This window comes from Haliotis rubra, unplaced genomic scaffold (genome assembly GCF_003918875.1).
Source record: "Haliotis rubra isolate DU_JTF1 unplaced genomic scaffold, ASM391887v1 Scf1305, whole genome shotgun sequence".
Lineage (NCBI taxonomy): Eukaryota > Metazoa > Mollusca > Gastropoda > Lepetellida > Haliotidae > Haliotis > Haliotis rubra.
This window is the reverse complement of record NW_025765232.1, coordinates 61,222-82,220: the sequence shown is the minus strand read 5'-3', so window position 1 is coordinate 82,220 and position 20,999 is coordinate 61,222.

The following is a 20,999-nucleotide window of genomic DNA, read 5'->3' as shown; positions in this document are numbered from 1 at the left end:
AACTTTCAAAGCTAAATTTAAAGTTACCTCATTTTTAAAACGTAGTATTTGTGTTCTTTTAAAGTTGGTTAAATATTTCCTACAATCGCCAGCGGCTGAGGGGATGGTGTAAATCCAAGTAGGGTCTGTGCTGGTAGCAAAGGTACTGTAAGTCCCCATGGGCCCTAGTATGGTGATTTACCTTCAGTTGTTGGCGATCTATAGCCTATTTTTATATTGTGTTGTCCTCTATCGTTAAAATGTTTTAGATTTAATTACTAGGTTTACATATATCTGTGGATATTCAAGTTGTTTTACTGTCCTTTGTCGACAGCTATTTAAATTGATTACCTTGTTTTCATCGCCTTATGGCTGTAATATTGCCGATGCGATGTAAAATTTTAACACACTCACTCACTATAATCCATTCCCTTGACATTGGTTCAAAGAGTGCAAGTTTATAGGCAAGCAGTCCGGTGTAAATCCAAACATAAGAGTTTCCGATGACGCAGTAAAGTATCTGGAACCAGTCATCTTTGTGAAGCAGTCTGAAACGGTAGTCACACCATCCAATATTCTCCTCAGTAACACGTGGACCAGTGCATACTCCACAAATACGCATCAAGGTTATCACTGGGTTAAGGATGTGTAGAACAGATCTCTGGTTAGTTGTGTCTTTGTTCTCATCAAATGAAGGTGCTGTATACGGTGGCTGAACACGAGACATGATTGAAACTACCCTTGCTTTACGTCAATCGAGCCAGGAATCTGATGTTGTCATATCAAATGCCGACTTTTATAGAGGATTGTGAAGATGTTACGTTAGTTTTATTGAGTCGATGTGTATGCATAATGTATTGCTGCTTGTTCAGATTATGCGTCGATGAAGTAATCTCCTGATGTCTCTTTAGAATGTATTGTATGGAATTTGGATAGCTAATTTACAGAATAAATAACATTGTTTTGTCGTAATTGATTTTTGTAAATGGGAGAGAAATATCAATTATCATGAATAGAGAACACGATTTGTAGATTAAAGAAAGTTGACCCCACGAATAATATAATTGGACCTCTTTGTTGAAGTGTTACCTGGTATAAAGATAAGGGATAAGGAGCTTCAGACGTAAAATCAAATGACTCAGGAAAGGCCATAGCGACAGATCAACTGTTATATCTGCAATTCAGTCTTGTAATATTTGCTTTCACTCTAACACTTCATCTTGACTTCATTTCATAAACATTTGTCGCTGGGATGCCTGACGGAAATAGCAAGTTCAAGTGGAGCATATTGACGTTTGAAAGTGAAACAAAAAACACACTTAATGAAAGAAAATGTTTTCGCTTTCAGTATCACAGAAAAAATACCAAAGCTGACAGGAATAAACGATAATATCAAATATGGAAAAGTAAAAGCAAATCTGTCACAACTATTGGTATTTTATATTTTTAATGAGACAAATAGTTTAACAGCGTAGCAGGCACAACTGACTGAGATTTGTATGAGTCGTTGAACGTCAGATGAGCATAGTCATTTACAAATGTCATTTACAAATTTACAAATTTACAAAAAAGCTTAAACTCATTAATATCGGACTCTGTTCTTAAGATTATCCCTGGGTGAGACAGGGCATATGACGCACAGTTTCAACATGATGTGTTTCTTCCATTCCGGGCAGTGCGAAGTTCGTTGAGAGTTGTCGATGGTTGTGAATGTGAATATTGCAGGCATGTTCCAAGTGTGACAAGTCTGGACAGAGTGATGGCCATGGTGAGGCGGTTATGTTCTCACAAGCCTGAACCACAAAACGACGTTCATATTAGTGTGCAAATGGCAGTGACCAGTCCGACTATAACATACATTCTGCAAGTCACAGTTATCCCACCCGACAGCTTTTCTGAGCCTGTCTAGGACGTCTGAAGTAAACCTAGATTGATCAGAAAACATAACGATGTCCAACAATGATCCGGCCTTGCCGCTCTTGACACAAACGGCATATAGTAGTAATCTGCCGGTCTATCAATCATGGGATAACACATGAACGTCGAGCATGCATGTTCCATGTGTATTCGATTACGAATTTTTCATCTACTCGCTCTAACAACTGTCCCTCCACGAATATCATCCCCAAGTTGCAGAGACACTTTTACAACTGTTTCGGTTTAGTAACAAAGTCGTTCTGACGTAAAAGACGTGTGCGCCAGTTGCGCCCTTGGTCGACTTGATCGACGTCTGTCAGCTGCTTACAGAATTTGAAATGTTCAGAGCTCGTTAGACAATGTTCTGTCTTGTTTCAGCTTACCAACACACTAACTGCACGTTCCTCATGAGACAGACGCTGCATGTCGTAAAGCGTCTTATTTTTAAACAGTTTCAGAAAAAACTTTCCACCTTGTTTTATGAAGCAACACACTGGCAGGTTTCACTGTGAATGCTGAATTCTACTCCGAGCATGTTACGTTCACACCATGGCAAAGGTCGGCGCGAAATTCGCGTGTTTGCACGAAAGTCATTACACGCTGTGAATGGAATAATCACTTTCTAAGTCCACATATGATCAGACAACTTGGTTCCCAAGCAACCCCCAAATATACCCTACTTTTTTTAATAGTATTTTGTAATTTTAAGAACAACATCCGTTTGCGTGCATGATAGAATTCTCAATATCAAGATGAAAAAAAGATGTTTGATTCCAGGTTTCTTGTATTCAAATATTATTGTATTGGATTTTAACAGAAACAATTATTTGTCATGTAGTCCATTCATTTCAATGACGATAGAAATACTTCAGACTAGTTGTTACACTTTTTTGTCGTATTGATGTGTACAACAGATTTCTTCACACAGTTAGAGTTTATGATAATCGGCATATATAAGAGACCAGTTTATTGTCGGAGTGTTCACGGTGTATGTATTGTGAATAAAAGTAAGTAATTCTCGTTACATTTCTTCTTTTCAAATATAGTTGACATTTCACCTTTAATTTTGCTCTCGTATTTTCGTAACCTGGCTACTTGTTGATGCTGAACATGATGAACTTACCCTTGCTTCACATCAATCCAGCTAGGGGCTGATTAAGTGGCATCATACGCCGACCTTTATCGAGGAATGAGGGTCTGTTAAGTTGTCATAAATAACCCAGCAAATGGAATATAGTCAGTATGTATGCTCTGAAGAATATCGCGAATGGAAATATCATAGGAAATTGATCAGATTAACCATAAGTGTTTTGAAGTAGGCGAATTTATAAAATCGGAGAGAAAGATAAGGTCTAATGAGGTGAGGTGAGGTGAAATTGGGTTTAACGTTGTGCTTGAGAATATTTCGCTCATATGACGACGTGCATGCGTGTGTATGTGTATGTGTGGCTGCTTGTACTAGCCCAGACTGAAGCTGGTTATATAGTGCTAGCCCACTGAGATACCATGCCGCAGTGAAGCATGAATACCCCACTCAGACACATTATACTGCCGACCAGTCCTTGTTGTACCCATTAATGCCAAACGCCAGGCAGGAACCAACAAGTACCACATTTTAACGTCTTTTGGTATGACGTGGTTGGGGATCGAACCCGCGACCTTCCGCTCTCCGGGCGGGCGCTCTAACCACTACACCACGGAGGCGGTCTAAGGTCTAATGAACGTAAAACACGATCTGTGGATTATACAGAACTGACCTCACGTATAATATAATGGGGACACATTGGTTAAACGCTATTTGGCATTAGGTTCAAGAGCGACACACACATGCAAAATCAAACGACTCGGTTAAGACAACAGAAACAGATCAACTGTTAATTCAGTGATCTTCGAGCAGTCTAAGGCATGTTCGATGGGGAAAGGTTTAGACTGGATGCGAGCCACAGTGAGGTGGCTCTGTTCTCCTGTTGGGCGTGTGCTTTTGTCATTCTGAGACACCGAACGGCGTTCATATGGGCGTGGCACCACGTGTCCCTCCAGGATGTTGTCACGATAGAACTGAAAAAGATACGTCCAAGAACAAAGAATTCTGTGTCGATATCGTGATTGTAATCTGCTGGTTACTGACCATGAAAGGTTTAGAGTTCCTGATGCAATGTTCTCTGGTGTTCCAACATTACAAATGCACGATCCTGTGACAGACGCTCCATTCCATAAAACGTCTAACTGAAAACACAATAAGCATTTCAGAACAACTTACAGTATGTTGTTTGTACTAGTTTACAATTACTGTTGTCCCCCGCCGTGATATTACTGGAATATTGCTAAAAGCGGCGTAAAACTAAACTCATTCACTCCAAGAAATGCTGATCGAAGTGGATGTGAAGCTATTAAGATATGATAGTTGATGTGGTTTCCCAGGACGTTTTACTATGCATCGATAGTATGTGTGATATCACGTGAGAATTTCTTTTTAAAATAGATGGAAATGTTAGAGGAATACATGTATGTTCTATAAAAGTAGGATAGACATATCATGAGTTGTGGATGTAGCATTAACATTTTGTTTGTATTTTATGTTGGAATAAAGACGTTTTTGAAGATACATTTTTTGAATGTCGGGAAGAATTGACACAGAACGTCATAACTTTTACACTGGGCATACTGACGTACATATGTGATTTTCTGGTTGCTAAAAGAAGAAATACAGTAACATTTGAAAGTGAGTGAGTGAGTTAAAATTTACAGTCACTTTGGCATTATTTCAGCCATATCGTGACTAAAACAACATATACATTAACAATAATTAAAGATAGAGTTTAAAATCCTGTCAACGAAGGACAGTAAAACAACTAGAATATCCACAGATATAAATGTAAAACTAGTAATTAAATCTAAAAATATTAACTATAGAGGACAACACAATATAAAAATAGGCTATAGATCACCAACAACTGATGATAGATCACCATACTAGGGACCATGGGGACTTACAGTACCTTTGCTACCTGCATGGACCCTAGCTGGATTTACACCATCCCTTCAGCCGCTGGCGATTGCAGCAAAATTTAACTGGCAGTTAAAAGAACAAAAATACTACGATTAAAAAGTGGTAAATTTACATTTTACTTTGAAAGTTTTGGGACTTACGTACCCACTCAGGAGGACAATAATTTTACAGTACTTTAACACCCTTTGAGGGTACAGCCACTAATAATCCTAAGTTACTCATCTAAACTACCAATAATAAAATATATATCTATTTACAAACTATTCATCAAAATTTATCTAGCAATTCCATTTCTTTTAAAAATTCAATGATTAAATGATAATTAACACTAAAAAGATCCTTCACTGTTTTGACATTAAAATATTTATCCCTTGTGATTGCATATCAATACAGTCAAGCAAGACATGCTTGACCGTGATTCTTTCATCACAAGGGATACAAAACGGAGGATCCTCAACTTTTAACAGGTATTCATTAGTATATCTGGTGTGGCCAATCTGGACTGACAACTCAAGTAGGTATAACCAACAGAGGGTTTTATTTCATGTAATTTGTTGATACCTACTTGAGTGTCCCACTTCTTTTGCATCAGATCACGGATATAAGATCTAATAGCAGCTTTTAATCAGAGTATGGGATTAGAAGTGGTGTCACAGATTTGTTTAGTGCTGCCATAGCAGCAAGATCGGCCATTGTGTTCCCAGAAATGCCAACGTGGCTGGATAACCAACAAAAGACGATGTCGCATTGGCCAGTAGCAAGCTCATTATATAATTCAATAACTTCTAATAAAAGTGGATGTTTACAAGAAAGATTTGTAATAACCTGAAGACACGAAAGAGAATCGGAAAAGATTATGTATTGTTTATATTTACGGTGTTTATTAATATATTCAAGAGCTGTTAATATGGCGTTTGCTTCGGCTGTGAAAATTGAGCTGTGATCTGGCAGTCGAGAAGATATTGTTCTGGATCCAATGACAGTGGCACAAGCAGCTGCGCCACCATCCTGGGATCCATCTGCAAATAAGGATTTATATGTAGTATATTAACTTTTAAATTGATTATATTCTTGTTTATATTGTAATTCATTGGTTTCTGATTTTTTAAATGTTGTCAGTGTTAGGTCAACTTCTGGCATCACCAATTGCCAAGGAGGAGAAGAAAAAGAAGACGGGAAGGGGATATGTTTTCAAGATCAATGCCTGCAGCAGAAATGAATGGTTTAATTCTGAGCCCAAAAGGCGGAACAAAGGAAGATTTCTTGTTGTATAAATCCTCATATAGGGATTGAAGACACAGTAACATGCAGGGTTAGAGTCGTTAGAATATAATTTAGTAATATATAGTAATGATAATTTTATACGGCGATGTGTAAGAGATGGCTCATCTGCCTCGAAGTATAGACTGTCAACAGGAGACGTTCTGGAGGACCCAAGACAAAGTCTTAAATCTTGGTGATTGACTGAATCTAATAGTTTTCGGTTGCTTTGGCAGGCTCCACCATACACAATGGAGCCGTAATCAAGTTTCAAGCGAACCAATGATCGATAGAGGTGTACTAGGGTAGCTTGATCCACTCCCCACTTAGAATTGGAAACAACTTTTAATAGATCCAGTGCCTTCAAGCATTTATTTTTAAGGTTATTTAATGTGCGGAAGAAAAGTTAAATGTGAGTCGAAAATTATGCTCAAGAACTTGGCCTCCTTGACAACTTTGATTGGAGTGCCATTTAAAAATAGTTCAGGGTCCTTATGTGGCTTATATTTTCTACAGAAGTGTAGACAATTAGTTTTTGACTTGGAAAATTTAAAGACATTTTCGAGACACCATTTATTTATGTTTTTTAAACACAACTGCATTTGCCGTTCAATAGTATGCATATTTTTACCGCAACAAGAAATATTAAAATCATCCACGAAAAGTGATCCATCGATTGAATCATTTAAAACCTTGGATAGACTGTTTATCTTGATACTAAAAAGTGTGACAGACAAGATACTCCCTTGTGGGACACCCTGATCCTGATTATAATGGTCAGACAGGGTTGAACCCATACGGACTTGAAATTGCCTGTCCTTTAAAAATTGTGATATAAAAAGAAGTAAACGACCCCTTAAACCAAAATTATGTAAATCCTTTAAAATGCCATGCTTCCAGGTGGTATCGTATGCTTTGTCGAGATCAAAGAATATCGATACTGCATGTTGTTTATTTACTATAGCATTTTTAACGAAGGATTCTAAACGTGCCAAATGATCAATGGTACTACGATTTTTCCTGAAACCACATTGAATATTTGTTATAAGTTGATTGGTTTCAAGATACTAAGTTAATCTATTATTTACCATTCGTTCCATGGTTTTACAGACACAACTCGTTAAAGAGACTGGTCTGTAATAAGACGGATCAGTATGATCCCGGCCAGGCTTTGGTATAGGGACTACAATGGCATTACGCCACGGAGTTTGGAAATTCCCTGTAGTCCATATTGTATAAAAAATATTCAAAAGTGTTTCCAAACATGATTCAGGTAAATGCTTCAAGAGCTGATAGTGTATATCATCAGCTCCTGTAGCTGTATCATGAGCTTGATCAAGGGTGGTACGTAGCTCATGTACTTAAAATAATTCATTGTAGTCTTCTCCATTGTCTGAGTTGAAATTAATTCTTGTCTTCTCCTGTTGTTTCTAATGTTTCTGAAACTCAGGGACATAGTTGGATGAAGACGAATGTTTGGCGAGAATTTCACCAAGCTTATTGGCAATGTCAGCCTTATCAGTTAATAAATTATCACCGTCCTTTAAATAATGAACGGTAGATTTGGAACCTTTTCCCCTTTATTCTTTGAATCATGTTCCACACCTTTGACATCGGTGTGCGCGAATGTATTTTGGAAACATAGTATCGCCAAGACTGACGCTTATTTTGCTCAAATGCGCATCGAGCCTTGGCATTTAAAACTTTTACTTTATCTCAATTGTGAACTGTAGGATGTCGTCGAAAATATTGTTCGGCTTTTTTCCTACTATTTCTGGCCTGTTTACACTCGTTATTAAACCATGGTGAGGATTTGCAGAGGACTTAGGTATGGTTTGATCAGCTATGCAAGTGAGCTGATCTGAAAATATCTTAATTGTATCTTCAGTATTATCAAAACGGTCAGGTGTAAGGTTTGAAGTACACAATACCTCATACAATTGCCAATTTGCTTTTTTAAAATTCCACCGAGATAACGATGAGTCAGCAGTTGGGATCATGGCTTTTAGAACAGTGGGAAAGTGATCACTGCCACAAACGTCATCATGAACTGACCATTCAAATTCTTTTAATAAGTTTGCATCTGTGAGAGATAGGTCAAGGGCTTAATACGTCCCAGTGGCAGGATGTAAATACGTGTTTGAATCATCATTAAATATGCATGCATTATTGTTTGTATTTATACTTCTCCATAGAGGGTTGTGTCCATTCAGATCACCCATGATTATGCATGGACGAGGGAGCTGATCATTTAGCTGTTAAAGCTCAGATTGTCGGAGTGTAGTAGATGGAGGTATGTACAATGAACACAGTAAATACAATGTGTCAAGTTATTCGGATGGGTATTAAGGGCAACAGGGCTGGAAATAACTCCTTGTCGTATGAAAATAGAAGATCATCCTGAAGCCTTATCTCCAGGTGGAGAAAACGAATGATAACAGTTGTAAATCTTCTCAAAATAACTGTAATTCATTTAAGTTCCTCCTGAGTCCTCTGCAATTCCACTGGATCAGAGTTTTGGAGCCATTCATGGAGGCTCAAATAGGGGTCTAGAATGTGTGGACTGACCACTCTCATGTACTGGATGTGATGGAGTGACATCCATATGAAGCAGTGCAAATGGATTGCGAACCGTTACATGGGCATCCAAAGCTGAGGGGACCACTAAATGCACATTTGAAAGTTATTCTTTATTGAACATATCAAAACAAGTGTCATAAAAGGCTAAACACCTGCTAAGCTGGGACACCCCGCTGCAACAAAATATCTTATGTTGCGTCTGTTATAGGATAGTTGAAAATCACTTCCTTGTCATGTTAATGAATGCACTGTAGAGAAAAAATGGCTGACGTCGCTCCACAATGAGATCACACCACGGCAAATGACAAATCAGACACTGTGTATTGAAACAGTTATATTTGTTATGTTTAATTTTCTTCATATAGGGTTTTGTTGACAATATTATTATGTAACGTGGCTCTATGCAATAAACAAGAAGTTGACATCCATAAAGTTCCAGCACGGCATGGCTGACACCAAACAAACTACCGGTACAACGATGGATTTCGACGATTTTGCTGTCGGAAATTACACGTCAGATTTTGAAGATTGGTTGAGCAAAATCACATGTACAGAAACAGGTGATACATCATCATCGAACTCCAAAGAAAAGCTTTTATTCAACATAAATATGGACAGTTAGACTGGTAATAGGTCTAATTCCAACAAAATCATGCTTTTATGAGAAGGACGTACTATTTAAATTTAGCGGTGGTACAACACTCTTATACCATTACACAATGCCATTTAGAAAATGGTCAAATGTAACATATGTTACACTTATAGCAACTGTAAACATCATTCAAAACGGTATTGATCTCTCCCGACATTTTTATCAAAAATGTTTATAAGTTCGGGAAAATATTTTTTAGTCACATTCTCATTGATTGACACTATTGAGTGAACTAAACTAATCTACAGTAACTTGTTTCTGACTGGTAAACCAGTTCAAACAAATTTTTACAGATAACAAAGAGGTAACTAAAACCTCCAAGCCATCATTGACAACCCGGTTTGCAGAACCATTGTTGAGGGAGATCTAGATAGATTCAATTTCCTTTGAAGGGAGGCCCAAGCTATACGCTCAAGACTACACACGGAGGTAATATGACCTTAAAGCTCGAGGAAATAAATCACGAGTATATATTGTAGCCACAGCAATACCTAAAAACATATTTATTTAAAACAATAAATTCCATAAATAATGGCAAAGTTAGGCAGATTCATACATAGGAAAATCAATGATATTCTGTAAATAAACCAGTGAACAAAACTACATTTATTTGCCAAATTAATGGTTATGCCTATTTTGTAATCATAACTCCTACATTCTGTGTCTTATTTCCGAAAATGGTAAATCCACAAACTTTGTATCACCTCCAGCTGAAGAACTGAACTCATGTCTAAGGCACTTTTATGCCAAAATTCGTTCTACAGATGGACACATTTGTACCAAATCATCATTTGTTGGAGAACGGCAATATATGGTCATTTTTTGTGCTCCTGCTTATGAAATCAACATTCACACTTTGCAAGAACAGGTTTTTCACAACGCCAAAAATGTGATTCTCGTCATCCTGAAATACTTAGACAAAATGGTTTTGACAACGCATCCCATCGATTGCCCAATTCTCAGGGGGATATCAAGACCAAAATCAAGGAGTGGTAATCTGATTTGCCAGTAAATCTTCCGTGTAAAGTATGGTTGCGAAAGTATATTGTGGTGGAAAATCATAGAGAATTATCTCGGAATCGGTTTATCATCGAAACAGCCGTGTTGTGGAGGATTAAATGACAATGGCACATTCAGAATCTACAAAAAACATCGAAGGGGTTAATGGACAAAGGACCACATACCTCCTCATACCTCCTTGTTGCATGAATTAGGAAATATTAGTCAAAGGAGGCGAGTGAAATCGTAAAGTTGACTGCACAAAATTCTAAATCCTCATCAGAACAACACATTTACTCTTCAATTTTGCACGGTGCAAACTATATGTCAGTCGAAAAACCAGATTCACCTTGTACAAACTGCCAGATGCTCTCCTGCTGCATCTTTTCGAACATCATATTGCAACGTCACAGTAAATATTTACTTTCCTGAACCTATGCTTGTTCGTCATTGACAATTTCACCACCCGTTAAACATGAGGGGTGATGCCACTTACGATTGGAATGCAAGAAAGCAACCTAAGAAAGTGTTCCAACTGAAACTGTTCATGACAAAATTGTCACGTTAGCGTGAGGTTCTTATTTGAATTCATAGCTATTTTAAATCCATTTTATTACCTCTATTATACCTTAATTCGACACTACTTCGTCGTGAATATAAGGTAAACTTGTAAGTCCAAAATGTGTCACAAATACTGATCAAATGACACAGACTACGTTTAATAGGTAAATTTACACATTCAGCATTAAAGCGGACATACAAGTAGCTGTCAGTTCATGATTACAAATTGTCTAGCCTATCAGCTTCATAACTTTCTGAAGCGTGCAACAATTTTTAATCAGTGATTGATAACAAGTATGCAGGATAGAGAACCTGTTACATATTCAAAGGGTCCAAAACAGGTATTTCATCATCGGTACTAGAAATTATAGCTAAAACACATGGAATTATCATAAAACGGCCCTCCTGTTATCAGAAATTTGCGGGCCGCTGCAAATGATATTGGACCGCTCAACCTTAACGACGGGGCAATCTCAGTTCTGTTGTCAAGTGACGTCATAGTGGGTGCGTCGGTTCATTCGACTTTGGCTTTGGGCTGGCAAATATTCTGGGGCAAACAAGCCAGAGCAACCCGAATTTCCGCTTTAAATAGCGGTAATATTGGCTTTCTAGCTGGTGCTAACCTTAACAATTGCACTATTAACGTTGTTGTTGGACCAAAACCGAACACTGACAACTGACGTTGTGTCTGACATAGTTTGACATGTCGCAGGCCATGGTCTTGCCAAAGGCCAAGGTCGAATATCGTCACGTTCTGTTGTGATGTCACTTGAATTGTTCGATGAAGTAATTGCATTCAGTCAGTCAACCCCATCAGAAGTTGGTTTTGAGTAAACTTACAGTCAAATTCCTTCATTGTTTCCTTTTTCTTTTCAACACAAATTCCATGTATTTTAGCAATAATAACGGTAATGCTATATTTGAGGGCATTATCATTTGCAGAAGCCCTCGGTCTTTTTCAACTGTCCTCCTTCGTCGGGCAGTTAATGGAAGACCTCAGACTTCTGCAAATGATAATTCCCTCAAATATAGCATTACCCTTATAATAGTAGGTTCATGTTTGCAGACAGCGAGACTGCATCTATGAGCATGATGTTGCATTTCGCATAGTCTCCAAAAGTAAAGTAACATTAGCCACTAGACCTTGTGTTTTGTTGTCATGACACGTTAATGGATGCTTGTCTTTAATTCGCTTGAACATATTCAATGTTCATCAGAATATCCTTTGTTCGCTTACGGAACCAATATCAATAAACCGATTCTACCTAGGATCGGCCACGAAGTGGTTGACCTCAGATTTCCACAGCAACTGCAACTGCATCTGCAAGTGGGGTGACTGGCTTAGATACGTAACGGACACTCTTACGTATGGAAATATGTAGGACTTGTACATGTAAACTGTCATTCGATCTTCTGTACAAGACCGCCTCCGTGGTGTAGTGGTTAGAGCGTCCGCCCGGAGAGCGGAAGGTCGCGGGTTCTATCCCCGCTCGGTATTAATAAGTACAACAAGGACAGGTCGGCTCGGAGTCAGTATAATGTGTCTGAGTGGGGTATTCATGCTTCGCTGCGGCATGGTATCTCAGTGGGCTAGCACTATAAAACCAGCTTAAGTCTAGGCTAGTACAAGCAGCCGCACATACGCATACACACGCACGCACGCACGTCGTCATATGAGCGAAATATTCTCAAGCACGACTTTAAACCCAATTTCACCTCACCTCACCTCGCCTCTTCTGTACTAGGTAACTAGACTGCAGCTGATCCAGAATTACCCAAGAGTACAATCTCTATATTCCCCAGTTTTGGCATTTCATATCCTATCTGATAATATTAACACTATTATAGGACATTTTATAACATTCCGTGTAATTTATTGTTTAGTCAATCGCCAATGTGCTGCATTTGGCTTGCTATTACCGCCAGAAACATTAAATGAAGACTAGATGAAGTGTTAGAGTGAAAGTAAATATCACAAGACCATATTGCAGAATCAATACTTTCGTACAGGAAGCATAAATGTACACATGCATTATCATATCAAGCAAATATAGAGTCGGCATTGTCTTTGCTGAGTCATTTGATTTGACACTTGTCGCACTTGAACCTAATGTCAAATAGTACTCCATCAAAGATCCCTTTACCTCAGTGTGATGCACATTCGTGTACATATCATATTTTATTGCTATAGATTTTCTGTTATCTACAAATCGTGTTTCATATTCATTAGAAGTCATATTTTTCTCTCAGCTTTCACAAAACTCAATTTCTGCAAAACGCGTGTATTTCATTCTGATCGATTTGCTTATCCTGTAACCACACGTGGCGTTCTTCAGACCCACCACGCCATTATTTCGAAGTGTAATGTAAACAATCTGCACTGCATCGTGCATACACACTGAGTGCATTTCATTTGATGAGTCATTTAAATCAGCTTAACATCTCCCCATTTCCCCCATTCCTCGATAACAGCCAGCATTTGACGTGTCATAATCAGACTGCAGGATGGTTTCACGTGAAGGGAGTATTCTGTCTGTAGTCATGTCTCCTGTTCAGCCACAACATGCATCCACTTCGTCTGAGAACAAAGAAACAACTAACCCCAGATCTATTCTACAAATCCTTAACCCAGTGATAACCTTGATGCGTGTTTGTGGAGTATGTACAGGTCCACGTGTTACTGAGGAGAATATTGGATGTGGTGACTACCGTTTCAGACTGCTTCACAAAGATGACTGGTTCCAAATACTTTACTGCGTCCTCGGAAACTCTTATGTTTGGATTTACACCGGACTGCTTGCCTATAAACTTGCATTGCTTGAACCAATGTCAAGTGAATGGATTATAGTTTTTCAATTTCTGGTTATGAATATCACAGCATCCAGTATTCACACATGGACCTCACTGAACTTTCGGGATGGAATATATCAATCTTGGGTAAAGGGTTTCTATTTGTATAAACAACGTTACGGTGTTCATGAAAATATGAAAGACGTGGTTCAGAAAAGTAAGATACTTGCAGCGTTTGTGATGTCCATTGGAATGTTGATGCCACTGGTTCTATTAACCTGTGCCCTTGCCATCCCCAAAGTCGGAGAGATTTGTTTTGTTTTGGACAGAGCTTTGGGATGGTGGAACTATTTGATGGCACTAATCAATTATTCCATTCTGTGCACATCAACATCGAGCTTAGCTGTTCGGACAGTGATTGGATCATACCCTTTGTGTTCGGAACTTGACGTGATAAACACCATTATGGAACGGTGTGTTGAAGAGTATACAAAGCGTCAAGAAAGCCACACATTCCAATCAAAATCTGCCTCTGAATGCAACTATGAACGGAATGAGCAACTTAAGGCCATAATAGGCCGGCACAAGCACATCTGTAGTTTAATATCTGGATTTGGTGACTCTATTGTCTACATACTATTTACAGGATTCTTCATGTCACTCCCGCTTTCATGCTTTTCACTGTATGTCATTATGACACGCATGGAATCACAAAGTAATGTTGCTCTGTGTACGTTTATCCTGCTATATTGGAGCATGGGATGCATCGTCTTCTCCACTGTAGGCGTGAGGGTAAACGTAAAGGTGAGTATGTACATTGACTGGGTGATCCCAATAGCATTTTTTGGCTAGACTCGTGTGAATGTGGCAGGACCTTTTCTTGCATTTAGTGCTAAGTTCTCCTGGATGATGTCGTTTGAGTCATCTTACCATTACACCGATTAACGATTCCACGCATGGTTAACCACCAAAGCGTCACGGTTGGTCCATCGGAGATTAGTATCTTAAGGTCTAACAATTTCATATTGGGCCTTCCTGCATGAGGTTGATTGATGCTGTGTTTTGACGGACAGCTTCAATGAAATTATGGTAGAGATTCAACCGATGGTACGAAGTAGCAAGGCAGACAGGGGATTGGTACCCTTAACCTCACATTTGGTGGACCATCGTTTGATATTACAGTTCCATTTTGTCAGCCTCTTGTGAAGGATAATTTGTCATAAAGGTCAAGAACATTGTGTAGCGTGAAGAACAGGTTAACGTTGCTATACCGTTAGAATGTATTTAAATGTTGTGGTGCACATCAGATTTAGCATATAATGTTCCCTGAGACCGAGCCTTTGCTACCAATGATTGGTTGATCAGAGGAGTCAAATCACAATTTCTTATTTCGTAATTCTTGTTAGTCGTCTGTGTGTACAATTGTAAGATACTGCATCATTCAAAGTATGTGACAATGTATGGTTTGGTGGACAGTTTTGGGAACATTTCAGAGCTAGAAACACAGGGGTTTAGGGGTAAATATATCCCACTGTAACATGCGCGGATAATTGGAAGCATTTACTCGGGTCAGGCACTCACTTGTTGCATTTGTAATCGAAACATTAAATAAATGATTTGTCCACAACACAAATGGATCACTGTTTCTCTTTTTAACGTGTGTTCTTAACAGGCACATACTGCTCTTCGGTGCATGCTAAATATCCCAACAGCCGACCTTAGCGAAACAGCCATGAGAGCCGTGAGTACAAAGAAAAGTCTTGACAATGTCGGAGTGAGTGATACGTAATAAACATTCTGTTGGAGTTTTTAACGTTCCTACTGCAAAAAGAATGCTATCAATCGCTCTGTGTCTTACGCTCAGATTAAACATGACTTGTCATTTCTTGTGCGCCAGTGTACAGGTAGATTGTGCGCCAGTGTACAGGTAGATTGTGCGCCAGTGTACAGGTAGCTTGTGCGCCAGTGTACAGGTAGATTGTGCGCCAGTGTACAGGTGGATTGTGCGCCAGTGTTCAGGTAGATTGTGCATATGCAAGTGCTATGGTATTTAGTAGTCATATTCAGTGATGAGCTGTGGAGTTTCAGAGTATTTTCATAACCGAGACAACTTTGTCACAGGTGAACCAGTTCACAAGCCTGCTAACTGGGACAACAATTGGATACAGTGTGTATGGCCTCTTTACCATCAGCCCACCGACTCTCCTCAGTGTAAGTTAATAATTAATTCAGTGTTTCTTAGAAGCAGATCTCAAAAGACAACAAACATGAAATGGGTTTTACCTGGAAATTGTGTTTTTGTTCCCATGTTCATATAGAGGAGATTTCACCAATGTATCTGTAGAACTTCATTACAATATATGTGGTTTGCAAACTGAATATGCTGTTACTGTTTCAGATTGTTGGAACTTTGGTGACCTACGTTGTGGTGGTTCTGCAGTTTCGTGCACCGGACTCTCAGACAAGTCTCAGCACACTGTGCCAAGATCTAGTAGCTAATGTTACTCTACAGTTGGAGGATATGCGCAACGCATCATCGTGTACATAAACGTTTTCATATAGTCTGTCAACATGGACCCAGTGATTGGCCATTTACGTCTTAAAGTTACAATGTGCCTGGATTATACTTTATGTCGGTATTGGAACATGCATGATGTATAAAACCGTTTTTCATTGTTTTGGTTCTCACTTAGACAGTGTGTTACTTGTACAACTGATAAAATTCTTGTTTAGGACCCCATGGAATGGTAACGAGTATGTATATGTACCATACAACCGGACTCTTAGGCAAGCCTCAGCACACTGGGCCAAGATCTTGTGGCAAATATTACTCGACAGTTGGAGGATATGCGCAACGCATCATCGTGTACATAAACGTTTTCATATAGACTATCAACTTGGACCCAGACTGTTTTAGATCTAATTACTAGTTTTAAATTCGAATCTGTGATAATCTAGTTATTTTACTGCCCTTCGTTGACAGGTTTTTATAGTTTACCATTACTTACTATGCATAAAATTAATTGTTCTCGTCACGATATGGCTGAAATATTGCCGATGTGACGTTAAATTTTAACTCCCACACTCACTCACTTGGACCCAGTGATTGGTCAGTTACGTCCTGAGGTTACAACACGTGTGAATTATACACTGTATGTGTATTGGAACATGACCGTTTTCTTTCCTTTTGTTCTCACTTTGAATTACTTGTTACTATCAGTTTGTTACCTGTATGATTTGTAATATAATACCTGTTACAGAACCCCTGAAATTGTAACTTGTTATGCACCATATATTCCTATGACCAATCGCTAAATGCTGACGCTGACGTCACGTGACGTGGGGCACGCTTCAGACAGCTAAGAAGCTGTGGACTGGACAATTTGTAATCATGAACAGACAGCTACGTGCGTGTCCTCTTTAATGGAACATGTTGAAGATACGAATGACGCTGGTTCCTCTAACATAACTATTTATTGTTACTGTTACCGTGACGTTGCGCAGATATTGTTAAAAGCAGCGTAAAACCCACTCACACACTCGTAAGTAAGACGTATGTGTGCATGTATTGTATATTGTGTAACCAATTATGTACACGGTGTTCATTAATCTCTACCATATAGTATTGTTGTCACGATAAATGTATTTCTTAATATAAAGTATAACAATTATGACTTGTTGCAATGGAAAATGTCTAAGTTGTCATTTATGATGTTGATTGAATACAATCATTTGAAAAATCTGTCACCATTTTTCAGTTTAGACTGTAAATTTGGGAATGTCGACATTGTAAATGTTGTACAGTGAGAATTTGCGATCTGACTTTCGGGGTTTTCAAAAGTGAAGATATAAATTAATGTGCAGACGGCAATGCTACATAATGTTATTTGTCACATTTGTTTAGGTAAAGAAGCCATAAGACGCAGCATTTCAATTCGCAAGCTGCCATCATGAATTCAATCAAACTGCATATTGGCTCAAAGCCACATGAACAGTCATTCTCATATCAATGGGCAACAGGTGAAATGCTACCTATGTCGTGCACCTTGAATGATTCAATGTATATGTTTTCTATTCTCGTTTCAACGAGTAATACTTTCTTTGGATGAGTGAGTGAGTTTAGTTTTACGCCGCACTCAGCAAGATTCCAGCTATATGGCGGCGGTCTGTAAATAATCGAGTCTGGACCATACAATCTAGTGATCAACATCGTGAGCATCGATCTGCTTAATTGGGATACGATGACATGTGTCAACCAAGTCAGCGGGCCTGACCAACCGATCCCATTTGTCGCCTCTTACGACAAGCATGGGTTACTGAAGAACAATTCTAACCCGGATCTTCACGGGTCTTCTTGGGAAGAGGATACGGAGGATTGTGTAGCTGGGCGTGGAGTCAACCCATAGGTATAATCCTTGCCTTGCCTGCTTGTTCAAAGGGTTTAACCTCTTTGGCCCATGTAAACAAACCGTTCAAGGGCTGCGGTTCGAATCCTCGACTACGAAATTCTTTGGCCGCTACACTGAACCTCATCACGAAGATCACAATCATGAAACAAAAGACAGGGACCTCCAAACACTAGTCGAAGGGTACGTCACAACATGGTGGCAATCGGGCCAGTATCTCTCTACACAGATTCAGTGTGTAGAGATATGGTATGGATGTGTTCTTGCCGATGTGACGTAAAATTCACTCCTCTACACGCTACACAGATTGAAATATCTCAAACGCCGATAAACACGTGTCCAATTTTGTGTATGATTGAGACTTTATTGCTTACCTCCTATCCTTTGATACTGTGAATGTATTAGTTACCAAATGTACTTTGCCCAAGCAGTTAAACTGTCTTTCATAAATATGTGTTTGAGTAAAAACGTGATCACATGTTGTGTAGCCGTCTCTCCGGATTCCACATTTACAGTGGAAAAACGATTCCAGTTGCATCATTGATGAAATATTGGAGCATTGGTTTACTGGTCTGTTGCTTATTCCAGCTGTATGACCGCGGTCTGTAAATAATGGAGTCTCCACCAGACAATCCAGTGATCAACATCATGAGCAACTGGGATACGAACACACGGTCACCAAGTCAGCTCTCTTACCACAAAAATGGCAGGTGTACTGTCGATATGAATTTGATATTGTCGCCATCAATACACCCGAATGGAAAATGTGTATAAAACATAGTTCAAATATCGTCTTAATAATTAATTTAAATTATACAAAGGAACAGATGTGGAGTGTGGCCACCGTTTTAAAATGCAAAATACAACGTGAACCATTTTGCTGCGGCATTAGTGACCCTTCGTTACCATTCGCCCCTCTCTGTAACCTACAAGAAAACACCCCTGCCGGAAGTAACTACTGCAAAGCAATAAGAATTCGTTTTTCAAGTTCATCGGTCAGAGAATCCTCTAGGATTCTGCATACGTCTTATATCTAAACATATTCCCAAGATACAGCGAATTATGTTCAGTGATACAGAAACATATGCGTCTACATAGCATCTGCAGCAATATGTGAGGATAGGCAATCTTGGGCAAATATACTTAAATCTTTACACAAGCTAAGTCCGGCATGGCGACTTTGTAATTCACCAATTGTAACATAGGACAGGACTGTCGTCATTTGCTGGCTGTGTCAGAATCATCACCTGAGATTACCTGTTACTACGGTACATATTGCATGTGTGCTTGTTCCACTTTCAGTGTCGGATAGGTCAATTAACATGCATGGAGAAACACATGCAGAGACCTATATGATCAATGCATGTTTCATTAGTGACAGGATATATATAGATAAGTGTACCAGACACCAACCAACAAGGTCGTAGTATATTCTAATTACGCCCCCTTGCTGATGGATGTTGATAAACAGAGTCTTTATTCTCGAAACCTAACCTCTTCGTAGCCCTAACAATTCTTAACTTTGATCGTAGCCAATGTGTTAGGAATGGGCTTAAGAAGTTCGTAGGGCTACGAACGTTTCTAGCCAGGTGTGTTTGTTTCTAAACCTCGAGGGGACTATATGATCCAAGGTCGTATGTAAGATATTTAGTCTACTCTAGTTACGTACTTATTTGGATATTGCTGAGTCACACTCACAGCCCCCACAACCAAGTACCTTGCTGCGCCGGTACAAGTTAAGGTCATAGATAAAGAAAGATTACGTCACGGTGTCAACAAAAGGACTGATGACTTGCACTGACGACATACTGTGTACTTTTACGAGTTTGTAAAGGCCTTCCTATTCATTTTATTTGTTTCTCATGGTAGCATCTGGAACTGCTCATTTGTGACGTTATTCCGACTTTACGTCACAATATGATTTGAATTACGTCAACACTGCTGATGACGCAAGAATACAATTGTGTACGTGTCAATACGCAGTGAATAGTCTTGCAATTTCCGGGAATCGAATACCATTCGATCACGTTTTGCAACCAATCAGATTAAAGAACAAGGTGACTTTTGGTTTACAATTAAGGTATTGCATATACATCAGCACCTGTATAATCTGTGAAGGTAGCGGATACAAATCAGCTCATGTAGACATCATTGAAGGTAGTGCATATAAATCACCTATTCCATAAAATGTTATCTCGTATGTGCAGATATCGCGTGTTCGCTCATACAGAATATACTGGCTGTGACATCAGTTTGTGCCCACAGTTACAACGATAGACAAACCTCTTCACAACAAACTTATCGCATATGTGCACCATCCAAAGTACATGGTAAACTCACGACATCACGCCAGATATGAGCATTGTTGGTATCAGTGATAATAATCAGAAGTGCTGCATGTTCGAGACACACGGTGCAAGTATATGTGCCAACAATATCAGTTGTCTGTCTGTGTAAGGTCGGATGACACTAACACGAAGATTAAACGGACAGCGTGTCATGACTTTGTTATTTGAAAAGATACCTTCGGTGCATACATTCGAAACTAGATTGCATGATAGAACTGTCATTCGTATGGATGTGATGCATTTCATACAGGCAACTCAAAATAAGTAAACGAACACTTAGTGAGTATGGTTTACGCCTCCTTTTTCCATCAATGTCACGATGGAGCACACCAGAAATATGCTTCACATATTGAATTCACGTGAGGGAATCGAGTCTGGACCTTCGGCGTGACAGCAAGTGCTACCCCACCTTCCATGTCTGTCTTGACATGAGAGATTTACTGGCAAAATCAAAGAATCGGATGTTCATTTAATTTCATTTGTTTGCTTAGTACAGT